This window comes from Peromyscus eremicus, chromosome 3, assembly GCF_949786415.1.
Source record: "Peromyscus eremicus chromosome 3, PerEre_H2_v1, whole genome shotgun sequence".
Classification (NCBI taxonomy): domain Eukaryota; kingdom Metazoa; phylum Chordata; class Mammalia; order Rodentia; family Cricetidae; genus Peromyscus; species Peromyscus eremicus.
In genome coordinates this window covers 143,610,510-143,623,103 of record NC_081418.1, presented here as the reverse complement: position 1 = coordinate 143,623,103, position 12,594 = coordinate 143,610,510, and positions in this window count along the sequence as shown.

Below are 12,594 nucleotides of genomic sequence, written 5' to 3'. Positions count from 1 at the left end.
ACCCACAATTGCAGCATGCCAGGGATGGGTGTGATTCATACAATCAACCTTGTAAGCCCAAGCCTACATATATATTGTGGAACACCCCCAAACACTTCAGGGCTGTTTGTATTCTGTGATGTAAGTGTCCATCCCCACTTCTTACCCTTTGCTATTCCTTCCTTCTACCTTCGCTCTTCTGTTTTTGCTTGATAACTGGCCTCTAAAAGACATCCACAGTGTCTCTTCTTCCTGCAAGACGACCACACTCTTAGGCAAACATGTACCACACTGAGATCACTGGCTTCCTTTCATTTTCTCTACTGAGCAGTCAGGTTCCTGAAGTCCTTATGAGACTTCATATCCCCTGAAGGTACCAAGTACATTGATGGGCCTCTGTGTGTGTGGTTAAGTGACTGTACTGTGCTAATGATTATTGCTAGGGAAGCTAGAATGAAGAGCTGTCCAAGTCCTCTTTCCAAGGCTTCCACAGACTGGCTGTTCTTGATTCCCAATTGGACTTGTGTGGGATTATTTCCCCTGGATTTCTCAATAGAAAACTTAGCTGAGCTATTCATCAGCTTCTGTAGTCATGTGTCTTCCCTGGCTTTCAGCAATGGAAATGTCCATAGAGAGATAATAATTTGATCCTTTCCCCATTATATTGAAAAGGTGTGATATATGGACATATACACAAAAAAGTACATAAAACATAATGTGCAATTTGACAAATAAACAAAAGAGAACTCCCACATGGCTACCAACTAATATAACAAGAGAATATTTGCTAAGGGAATCCCATGTGCCCATTGGCCATGTACAGAATCCATTGTGGTCACTTTTCATTAATTTATTGTTAATCTTATTTTGAATGGAATGAATGGTTTTGTTTTTTTCTGCTGCTAAATATTGAACCCAGTGTCTTGAATGTGTTAAGCAAGCACTCTACCTCTGAACTACATCCCTAGCCCCAAGTATTTATTTTTTAAAACATCAGTGTAACATTTTACCCATGGAGTGAGCTGCCTTTTTCATAGATATTTGTAGGAATTCTCTCAATTATTTGATATTGGCCTATTGATTATTTCATGATATCCATATTTTGTTTTCAGATTTTCTGCCAACTTATCATCTTTATGCCACTGATTAAGTGGACCTTTATCATATGGTATGAAGTCAATGTTCAACTTCATTTCTTCCATATGGATACCTCATTGCCCTAGGAATTTGTTGAACAGGTTTTGTTTTTCAATGCTTGAGATCTAAGCCTCAGTCCTCAGCCAATGTGGGTTATTCTTAATATTTTGTATGTTAATAAAGCCATTGAAATCAAGGCCAGTGAGATGGCTCAGTGACTAAAGGTGTTTACTGTCAAGCCTGGCATGAGTTTGATGCCAGGATCCACATGGTGAAGGACACGACCAACTCTCCCAAGTTGTTCTCTGACCTCTACACCCATGTGTGCACACACATGCACATGTGTTAAACAAACAAAACATAAATGCAATAAATGTTTAATTGTTTAAATAGGCCTGCTGGATTAAAGCAAAACACGGATACATGAAGTTCTGTTTGTATGTGCATGGCATCTACAAGCCCAGTGACATCTCTGCAGAGGAATGAACTATTGTCATCTATAATCTTGATACCAATGGTGCTTGTTTGCTTCTCTATTTTGGTGTCTGACACTTTTAATGTTCATGGCAGGGATCTTGAACAAAGCTATCATATCAGATTTGCTCCCAACGGCATCATCTTGCCTTGTACTGTTGTAAATGACAATTTTTTTATTTTGTTTTCAGTTTGTTGTCCAATTACATGAATTAATCTTATTGGGTGAGTGTTGAATGTGAACACCACAACCATGTCAAACTCTTACATTAATTATAATAATTTTTCTAAGAATTCCTTTGGATTTTCCAGCCATGATTATGTCTTCTGTGATAGTGAGAGATACTCTCCCTACTTTTCCATTCTTACAGACTTTTCATTGTTTTATTGAGCTGCCAAGGGACTCCAGGACAGGGCTGAACAGACGCAGCAACAGTGGGAATTCTGTCTGGTTCCAAATCCACAGTTATCGACATCAGCATCTGGTGATATTTGTAGCAAGATTACAGCAGGTTCCTTTTCCCATATGAAGGACTTTTTGTTCTAGCTCAGTTTCAGGAGGAATTTTATCATGAATGAATTTGTTCCCAGTTAAAACCCAAACTAGTCACGTTCATGAAAGAGTCTAGGTTTTAATCCTTCTTTCCTGTCTTGTCTGTGTGGAGTAGCAGGATCAAGATTCTACAAAGTTATGCCAGGCGGTGGTGGCGGCGCACGCCTTTAATCCCAGCACTCGGGAGGCAGAGCCAGGCGGATCTCTGTGAGTTTGAGGCCAGCCTGGGCTACCAAGTGAGTCCCAGGAAAGGCGCAAAAAGCTACACAGAGAAACCCTGTCTCGAAAAACCAAAAAAAAAAAAAAAAAAAAAAAAAAAAAGATTCTACAAAGTTTCATAGAGCATAATGGATGATGGGCACTTTTGAGCTGTTGTCCAAGGGATGTACATAAACTTGAAACAGTTCACTCTTGAGTGTTTATAGAATTTACTTGTAAAACCATCTGGGACAAGAGAGTTCTGGATAGAAAGGTTTTTTTTAATAGAGTAAGAACAAGTTACAATTTTTATTTTTGTATAAAATGATTTGAGTAAGTTATATTTTTCCTAAGAATGTATACAGTCAATATTAATCTTCAAACATATTGCATTGTGCTCTTCATAAGTCCTATTATATTTCAATATGTATAGTATTTTTATTAGTATCTATTTACTCATTCCTGATATTACTGTATATTTCTATTTACCTAATCTGCCAATTCTATTCCTATTTTAAGAGACACAATATTAGTCACATTTATTTTTAACATTTTGCTTTTATTTTATGTAAATGAATGTTTTACCTGTTTGTACACCTGTGCACCATATAAGTGTCTGGTGCCTGAGGAGGCCAGAACAGGGCATGAGATCTCCTGGGTCTGGAGTTACAGACAGGTGTAAGCCACATTGTAGGCACTAGGAATTGAACCCAAGCTCACTGGAAGAGTAGTCACTGCTCTTAACCACTGAGCCACTCTCTAGCCCTTATTCATAATTGTAAAGATCAAAATGTTATTTATAGTTTTAAAGAAACATTTTTACTTTGTTTGACCAGCTTTCCTATTTGGGGTGTTTTCTGTGCCATCAATTGATCCTCTCATCTCATCATGTCTTTTCTCCTACACATTTTCTTTTCCTAGTTCCTGAAGTCAGGACATCTTTGCACTGCTTTCCCTGTCCTTGCTTTTTGAGGTTGTAAATTTCCCTCTGTGCAATTTCCTAAATGCATCCCCTAGTGCTAGAGGAGTAACATGTGTTGGGGGGTGGAGGATTAACGGAAACAAAGTCCAGACTTATGCCATGGCAGTTCCTTGATGTTGTTATTTATTTATTTAATCATTTAGTTTTGAGACAGAGCTTTATGTAACCGGAATTGACCTGGAACTCCCGGTCCTCCTGCCTCAGCCTTGCATGTGGAGGGATGGCAGGCGTGCACTACAGCACTGGGCTCCAGAACCTGTGAACCCAGAACTGTCCATCATGACTAGCAGGGAAGCCCTTTTCCTGAATACTTAGCAGACTCTCTTACAGCAGCTCTGAGGCAGCTCACATAGGTCAATGACTACAGAGAATATTCACTGTAGCTTAGCTCAAAGTATGTTCTAAGCAGCACAATATTTGGGGGGAATTTGAAGAACGTGTTTTGATTACTAAGAAGTGTGTATAAATGTCTAATCATATGGGTATATTCTAATTAAGTTTCAGTTTTTATTTCTTGACTTAATTGCATTTTTTTATTGAAGAACATTCTTGATTTGATTCCAATCTATTAAAATTGGTTGAAATTGATTCAAAGTCCAGAAGTGATTAGATCTTGTAAATCTTATATGTGCCCATAAGGAATGAGTTTTCTACAATTATTTAGCACAATGCTCTATATCTATCCTTTAAGTCAAAGTTATAATTGGGTTTAAGTCCCTATGCTATCATATTTTTATTAGAAATGTATCTATGGTAAAGAGAGATGCATTAAAATTTTCCCATTGATTTTACCTCTTATAATTGTCAGTTTTTATTTTATAAATCTTTAAGTTTTGAGTTTTGTTTTTTTTTTAATTTTTATTTTGCAATACAATTCAGTTCTACATATCAGCCACAGATTCCCTTGTTCTCCCCCCTCCCGCCCCCCTCACCTTCCCCCCAGCCCGCCCCCCATTCCAGTCTCCTCCAGGGCAAAGCCTTCCCCACAGACTGAGTTCAACCTGGTGGACTCAGTCCAGGTAGGTCCAGTCCCCTCCTCCCATGCTGAGCCAAGGGACCCTGCATAGGCCCCAGGTTTCAAACAGCCAACTCATGCAATGAGCACAGGACCCGGTCCCACTGCCTGGATGCCTCCCAAACAGATCAGGCCAATCAACTGTCTCACCCACTCAGAGGGCCTGATCCAGTTGGTGACCCCTCAGCCATTGGTTCATATTTCATGTGTTTCCGTTTGTTTGGCTATTTGTCTCTGTGCTTTATCCGACCTTGGTCTCAACAATTCTCTCTCATATAAACCCTCCTCATTCTCGCTAATTGGACTCCCAGAGATCCACCTGGGGCCTAGTCATGGATCTCTGCCTCCAGATCCATCAGTAGTTGGATGAGGTTTCTAGCACGACAATTAGGGTGTTTGGCCATCCCATCACCAGAGTAGGTCAGTTCGGATTGTCTCTCGACCATTGCCAGCAGTCTGTTGTGGGGGTATCTTTGTGGATTTCTGTGGGCCTCTCTAGCACTTTGTTTCTTCCTATTCTCATGTGGTCTTCATTTACCATGGTCTCCTATTCCTTGTTCTCCCTCTCTGTTTTTGATCCAGCTGGGATCTCCCACTCACCCAAGCTCTCTTTCCCTCGACCCTCGCCCTTCACTACCCCCACTCCTGTCCAGGCTGTTCATGTAGATCTCATTCCATTTCTCTGTCGTTGGGCGATCCCTGTGTCTTTCTTGGGGTCCTGTTTTCCAGGTAGCCTGCCTGGTGATGTGAGTAGCAGTCCAGTCATCCTTGTTCCACATCTAGTATCCTGTTATGAGTGAGTACATATCAAAATGCCCAACAGTCCAATTAAGAAATGGGCTATAGAACTAAACAGAGAATTCTCAACAGAGGAAACTCAAATGGCTGAAAGACATTTAAGGAATTGCTCAACATCCCTAATCATCAGGGAAATGCAAATCAAAACAACTCTGAGATACCACCTTACGCCTGTCAGAATGGCTAAGATCAAAAACACTGAAGACACCTTATGCTGGAGAGGATGTGGAGCTAGGGGAACTCTCCTCCACTGCTGGTGGGAATGCAAGCTTGTACAACCACTTTGGAAATCAATATGGCGATTTCTTAGAAAATTGGGAATCCATCTCCCCCAAGATCCAGCTATACCACTCTTGGGCATATACCCAAGGAATGCTCAACCACACCACAAGAGCACTTGTTCAGCTATGTTCATATCAGCGTTGTTTGTAATAGCCAGAACATGGAAACAACCTAGATGCCCTTCAACTGAAGAATGGATAAACAAAATGTGGTACATATACACAATGGAATACTACTCAGCAGAGAAAAACAATGACATCATGAGGTTTGCAGACAAATGGATGGATCTAGAAAAAATCATCCTGAGTGAGGTATCCCAGACTCAGAAAGTTTTGAGTTTTTATTTGCATACATATCACATTGTGAATTTTTACTAATTGAAGAATTTCCCATAATAAACCTATACTATCCTTAGAATGTTTTCCTCTGTTTTGTTTGATATTAATGTATCCCTCTAGTATCTGTGAATTAACATTTGTCTGCTATGTTCTTTCTATCCATTTATCTCTTGTTTTTTGCATTCCTACATTTCATGCAAGTCTCCTAAAAAATAATACATGGCAATATATGTCTGCAATAGTTTCTATGCAAGAATAAATATGCGCTATCACAAGTTATTCATACATGCTATATACTGGATGTAAAGCTCTCAGCTTCTGCTCCAGTACCATGCCTGTCTTCTGCTTCCTGCCATGGTTGATCATGGGCTAACCCTCTAAAACTGTTAAGTGCTCCACTCCTTCTGGTATGCTCTGCCATGATGTTCTGCTTCATTATAGTCCCAGAAACAACAGATCCAGTGACCATAGGCTTACACTTCAGAAACTATGAGACAAAATCAATCCCCACCCCAAGTTGTCACAGTAACAAAACAACGGATATCACAGGAATGGATACTAGAAATTCTAGGCATAGCTAGTAAGGTGAACTGTCTACTGAGCATGGAAGCATGAATGATGGATTCAAGGGTACCTAGAAGCTGGTATTCAAAGCAGAACCAGGATCAAAACCCAGGTATGGAGACAGAAGTCATGGACGTCTAGCCAAAGCAGAAGAGTTGAAGTGAGAAATTGGGAAGCAAGGTTTTGAGAAAGCAATAAATAGGACACAGTAAATTACCCTAACCACACATGGAAAGAGTCATGAACAGAAGGTTTATAAACTGAGGCATCTCCCACCACCTTCAGGGGATATCAATGTACCTCTTGCTGATCAGCTCACAAGCCCATAGATGTGATCAGTAAGCCATATTAGGAAAGTGAAGACTAGAAAGAAATGGAAGTTGAGAATACAAGCAGAACTTATTATATCTGTTGACACTTCTATCTAAAGTATTGATCAAAGTACAGCTCAATGCTCAACACTTATTAAAAACACAAGCAGCAGACATCTGGCTGACTTACTGACCCTCATTAGACAAATGTGGCTATGCTTATGTTTAGAATGATAAAAATAAGAACTGGCATCAGTGACATGTCTCAGCAGGTAGAGGCACTTGTGATGCAAGCTTGACCACCTGAGCTCAATATTCAGACTCCCATAAAACTGGAAAGAGAGAACCGACCCCCTAAAGTCATCCTCTGACCTCCATATGCACACCCACGCACCAACATCAGAGAGAGAGAGAGAGAGAGAGAGAGAGAGAGAGAGAGAGAGAGAGAGAGAGAGAGAGAGAAATAAATACTTTTTAAAAGATCTGGTTATACTTCCTATCGTTAGGTCCTTAAATCTAAGATTGTGACCAACACATTACTAAAACATGTTGTTGTTTGTTTTTTACTCTTTTGGGGGGCCCATCCCAGCTCCCAAATAAGTCACACACAGAGGCTTATTATTACTTATGGATGCCTGGCCTTAGCTTGGCTTAGTTTCTAGCCAGCTTTTAACTTTAATTACCCTGTCTACCTCTAGCCTCTGGGCTTTTCCCGTTCTTTTACTTCCATAAATCTTACTCTTACTCCATGGCTTGTTGTGTAGTTGGGTGGCTGGCCCCTAGAGTCCTCCTCCTCCTCTGGCTGCTAGATCTTAGCTCCCCCTCCCAGTTTTTTTCTTTCATACATACTCTCTGCCTGCCAACCTCCTTTCTCCTGCCTAGCTATTGGCCAGTTCTTTATTAGACCATCAGGTGTTTTACACAGGCACAGTAACACAGCTTCACAGAGTTAAACAAATGAAACATAAACAAAAGTAACACACCTTAAAATATTCTACTACAAAAGCATAAGACACTGTGACATCGGTGCTAAGCAGAAGTTAAAATGTCAGGAAGGGATATTGGCTCCACTTGAGATTATCAGGCCAGTTTGAAGGATGGAATGACAGGCTTGTTTAGAAGACCATCGATGGCATATTTTTATGACAATGACAACCACAAGGACATCGCTAATATTCTGAACCTATGCTTCTGGGTGTATTAATACTGGAGTCCAGTGCACGGACTTGCTTTGTGGTGGGCAGCTTTACTAGTGAAAACTTGATACACGAGGGAGAGATTCCTTCTATCTGCCTGCCATCTCCCTTACCCAGTCAATTGTTTCCACCTCTTGCACACTTGCTGGTGTCTGTTACTTTTCTCCTTGTATCCAAGTGTCCATGTCCTGTGGCATCCTAGGTTTCTGAGCATGAGATAAAGGTCAGATCATTTCCATGTGCACTAGTTGCAAAATTTGCCAAGACCCAATCAGATACCAGCAAAACTCTCAGACTTAAAGAGTAATCATCTCGTGAGCATTGACTAAATGCTAGGATGGATGGATAGCTAAGTAAATGAGGGCAATAAGTGGAATAGAAGAATAGACAAAAAGATTCGTCAAGTGAACTCCCCGAGGTTGGGGGAGGAGAGCATTTCCTCTTTACTCAACTGGCCATATGAGGGAATATCAAAGTTGTGATTGTTTGGAGGACAAGAGAAAGAGAAACCTAAATATAAAGAGACAGAAAAGGGACCAGGGGAGACTGTTGAGGCTTCCTAAATCCCTGGTAACCAACATCACCAGGATTCAGTTCTAGATTGAGATGATAGCCAGCCATGGTCTGCATCAGGTCCACTGCAAGCCTAGACTCTAATAAGTTTATTACAACAAAGAAAACACATAGTGGTGTACTCTTAGCTGCCACCTGCCATATGCCTGGAATCTAGGACCCCACTCTGAGCCTCTGGTGTGACCTCCAAGGCCACCTAGACACACTAACATAGGTAGGAACAATCCAGATTATTATTAGAATTCTTCATGATATCAAGGAGAAAATCTCTATGTAAGCCACTTTCCTAGCCTACTTCCTCCTCCACAATGCCCCCAGGAAATAGCCCCTTTCCCATAACTTGTCATTTTGAATCTATCTAGGAAGACATAGATTGTGTGTTGGCATGTAGGAAGGTTAGGAGAGGCTTGCAATTGAAATCATGTCACACTGGTATTTTCATAGGGGCGACAGTACCTATCATGGAGGATTCCAACAGTAAGCCAGTGGGTAAATAATTATGCTTGAGTGTCTATCAAATGTCAGGCTTCACTCAGAGAAGATCCTCTCTGGGAAGCAGTGGTGGGGTGTTGAGAGTCGATTATTGTGTTGGTTCCTGGCGTTTCTATAACAAAGTTCCACACAGTGTGGGGCTTAGAACAACAGAAATGTACTGTCTCACAGTTTTGCATGCTCAGAGTCTGAAATGAAGCCATCAGCAGAAATGATTCCTGTCAAGGTCTGTGAGAATATGCTCTATGTTTCACTCTTGACCTCTGGTAGCCATACACTTTCCTCAGCTTTTAGAGGGTCTATTCTCCTGTGTCATTCCACAATTTCCTTCAGTTTGTAGCTTTCTGAGTTTATATATCATTTTTTTTAATGAAGACACAGGTCATATTGCATTAGGATACACTTTGATATCCTCATCTTAATGTGATAATTTGTGACTATTCAATTTTTAAATAAAGTCACATTCACAGGCACTAGGAGTTAGGACTACAGTGTATTGGGAGGCATATAGTTCAAGGCATAACTATTAGTCTTTGGCTGTTTGGAGATTCAAAGGAGCAGTATTTCAGACCACAGATAAGGAACAAGCTAAGGTGTGGCTATAGGGAGGAGCTTGCTTTTGTGTGCTTCAGAGAGAGTGGTCCCCTTCAGAGAGAGTGGTCCGCTTCACTTGGCTCCATGAAAGGATTTAATGAACATTAGGCTAACTGAAGGGTGGGTCCATGTACACATAATTTGTTTTATGTATTAATTCCTACTATTGCTACTGAAGTGCTTTCTCTCTAGCCCCAAACTTCCCAGTTTTTGTGTTTTAAGAGGTTGGAGTTGACATAACAGGCCGTTGGTACATGCTGGATACCCCACTAATTTCTCAGATGTGGGGAATGGCTTGCTGTGCCTGGGGTCCTTTGTAACAGGCTGGTGGGTCTTTTATTAGGAAGAGAGCAGTCAGCACTGGTGGCCTCTTGGAAAGGGAGACTGGCACCTTCACTACCACCTCCTTGTACGACATTATCTAAACCACTCATTTCCCATTCTGCAAGCACTGCATTCTTCCGTGGATTGACGGTTCCCAGGAGACCTGCCTGCATCTAAAGACTGCTCAGGGCTGAGTAGAGTTAGTCACAGTGTTGTCTGTCTGCATTCTGTACCATTTCTGAGAGTTTCCACATGGCTGTTGGCAAAAAAGACACTTCATGATGTATTTATTTCCTTGAACTATAATTCTGGCATTCTCCCCACTACTTCACAATTTCTTGTTGTGTTGTATTGTGATAGTAGCTGTGGCAATGGCATGAGTGATGGTGGAGGTACACGGTGCTAAATGTGGGTTTGCAGAGAATGTCAAGTTTACAAATGACTGTCTGATTAAGTTTCTAAGCAATAAAGGACTGAAATTGTGAGTATTGATTCATTAAGTCAAACTTCATTAGCTGTGAGGAATCTTTCTAGTTTGTGTCTTAGGGAAGGAGGGACTAAGGATTTGACTCTGGGTCCATCTTCATCTCCCACTGCCCCATTTGTCATAATCACAGGATGAAACAGTGCAGAGGCTTCAGAGCCCCATCAACGTGGAGACCCTCTCCATTATCCTTTCCATTTGTCTTCTCCAGGCTCTCTGTCTCTTCTCTCCAGTCCATTCACAAGCTTCTAAGTCAATGCATCATGTTTGTGACCAAATAAGAAAATGAGCCATAGCTAACATAAGAGCAAAATTCATTTAAAATCACTGTTATTGAAAGAGTATTTGGCAAGGTGTAGTTGGGTTTACCTGTAGAGCCAGAATTCAAGAGGCAGGGGCGGGAAGGTCACTGAGTTTAGGGACACCCTGATCTACATAGCAAATTCTAGGCCAACTGCATAGCAAGTCTGTATGTCAAAACAAAACAAGGTATTTTATATAAAACAGGGTAAGTGTTCAGCTTGGAGAACATCTTTTTATTGGATAAGAAATTACTCATCAATCACAGAAATTCCTCTCCAGTCAGGAGGCTCAGCAGGTAAAAAGGCACCTATCACCAAGGCTTGACAACCCGTTTGATTTCCAGAACCTACATTGTAGGAGACAACCAACTCACACAAGTTGTCTTCCGATGTCTACACACATGCCATAGGACAGCAAGACACATACAGACACAAATAAACAAATAAATCAATGTCACTTTAAAAGATGGAAGTTTCTCTTCATTATCTCTCTGAGATGAATACTAACACAAAACCAAACATTGTTAAAACACATATAAGGTCTTCCGATTTAGTAAACATTTAGTGAACAGTCTTTGAGATAAGGCGACCATTTACAGCAGGCAGGTGCACAGGCGGAGGAGGTCAGTTCCAGGCAGAGTGACCAGCACTCTGATGAGCTGATGGAGGTGCAGACCACTTACTGTGAAAACCTGAATGCGTCCAGCTGGAAAGATTGGAAAAGTCAGCTGCAGCCCATTTCAGTGAGGCCTTTGTCTTTCCCTGGCTTTGTTAGCTGATTGTCTCTGCTTTGGTCCCATCTGAATCAGCTGTTAGCATTGTGGCACTTTCCAGACCAGCCATGCTTCTGTGCTTCTTAATAATAGCTCATATTTATTTAGCACAGCATTTCCACACGGCCTCCAACATACATTATTTCACTTTATCCTCCCACTGCCTCTGTGAGCAAGCTCCGGCAGACAGCAGGGAGGTCCAGTGTTGAGCTCCACACTGCTACCCAGCAGGAACTCAGTGTGTTCTTGTTGAAGGGGGTTGGCTGGCCAGCTGGAGGGAGGAAATTACCTATTTAGTTTAAGTGGTTTTCCTAAAATGTCATGGGTCTTTAATACCAGGCTGGGAACAGAATCCAGCCTTGCAATAGTTCTGTCCACTGTTCTTTTCACTCTGCCCTTACGTGCCATAGAGTCAGGAATCAGCACTTCACCAGGTGGCTCTTCGCTGAGCTCTCCAGGCTCCTGGGAATTAGCACGTTATTCATCTGACCCCGTGGTTGGCAACTTGTGGGTGCTATACTGCTTTTCAGGACTGTTTTCTTGGTTATCAGCATCATGCCCACTGTCATCAAAACTCAATACGAAAGATCTGCAATATAACACATGGGATACTTGCACTGATGAAAGTCACTTCTTCACGGTCCCTGCTTTTCTAGCTGGCCTTCCCGTTACTAATGACCCTAAGTAATTTCCTGTTTTTGCAATGCTGGGGATCTAACTTGAGGCCATGTGATTGCTAGGGCAAGCATTCTACCATAGAGCTACATTCCCAGCCTTGACTTGTATATTTGTATACTACACTCATTTTTGCCTAGCTTGTTTTCAAATGATGATGTAGACACAATCTTAAGGGCACAGAATAAAATCACCAAAATTTGTACATCCATCACTAATCGATTTATCATAATGCATACAAATAATTACAGTTATAATTTCTGACAATTTTTCTTTTTTAAGTCAGTTTCTACTCTACCATAAATGGTTTCCACATTGCTCTATGGATACTATAATTACCATTTTAATAACTGTGTTGTATTCCATCATTTACTCAATCTTACACCTCATTGTTGGTCATGGTTTCCAGTTATTGGTTATTAGAGATAACATCCCAGTGAAGATGTTTTAATTATGAAACACACTGATATACTCTGATGCTCATGACTCACATAGTTGCCCAGAATGGTGACTTGATGTATAAAATTCAGCAATATTTGTTATGCAATTG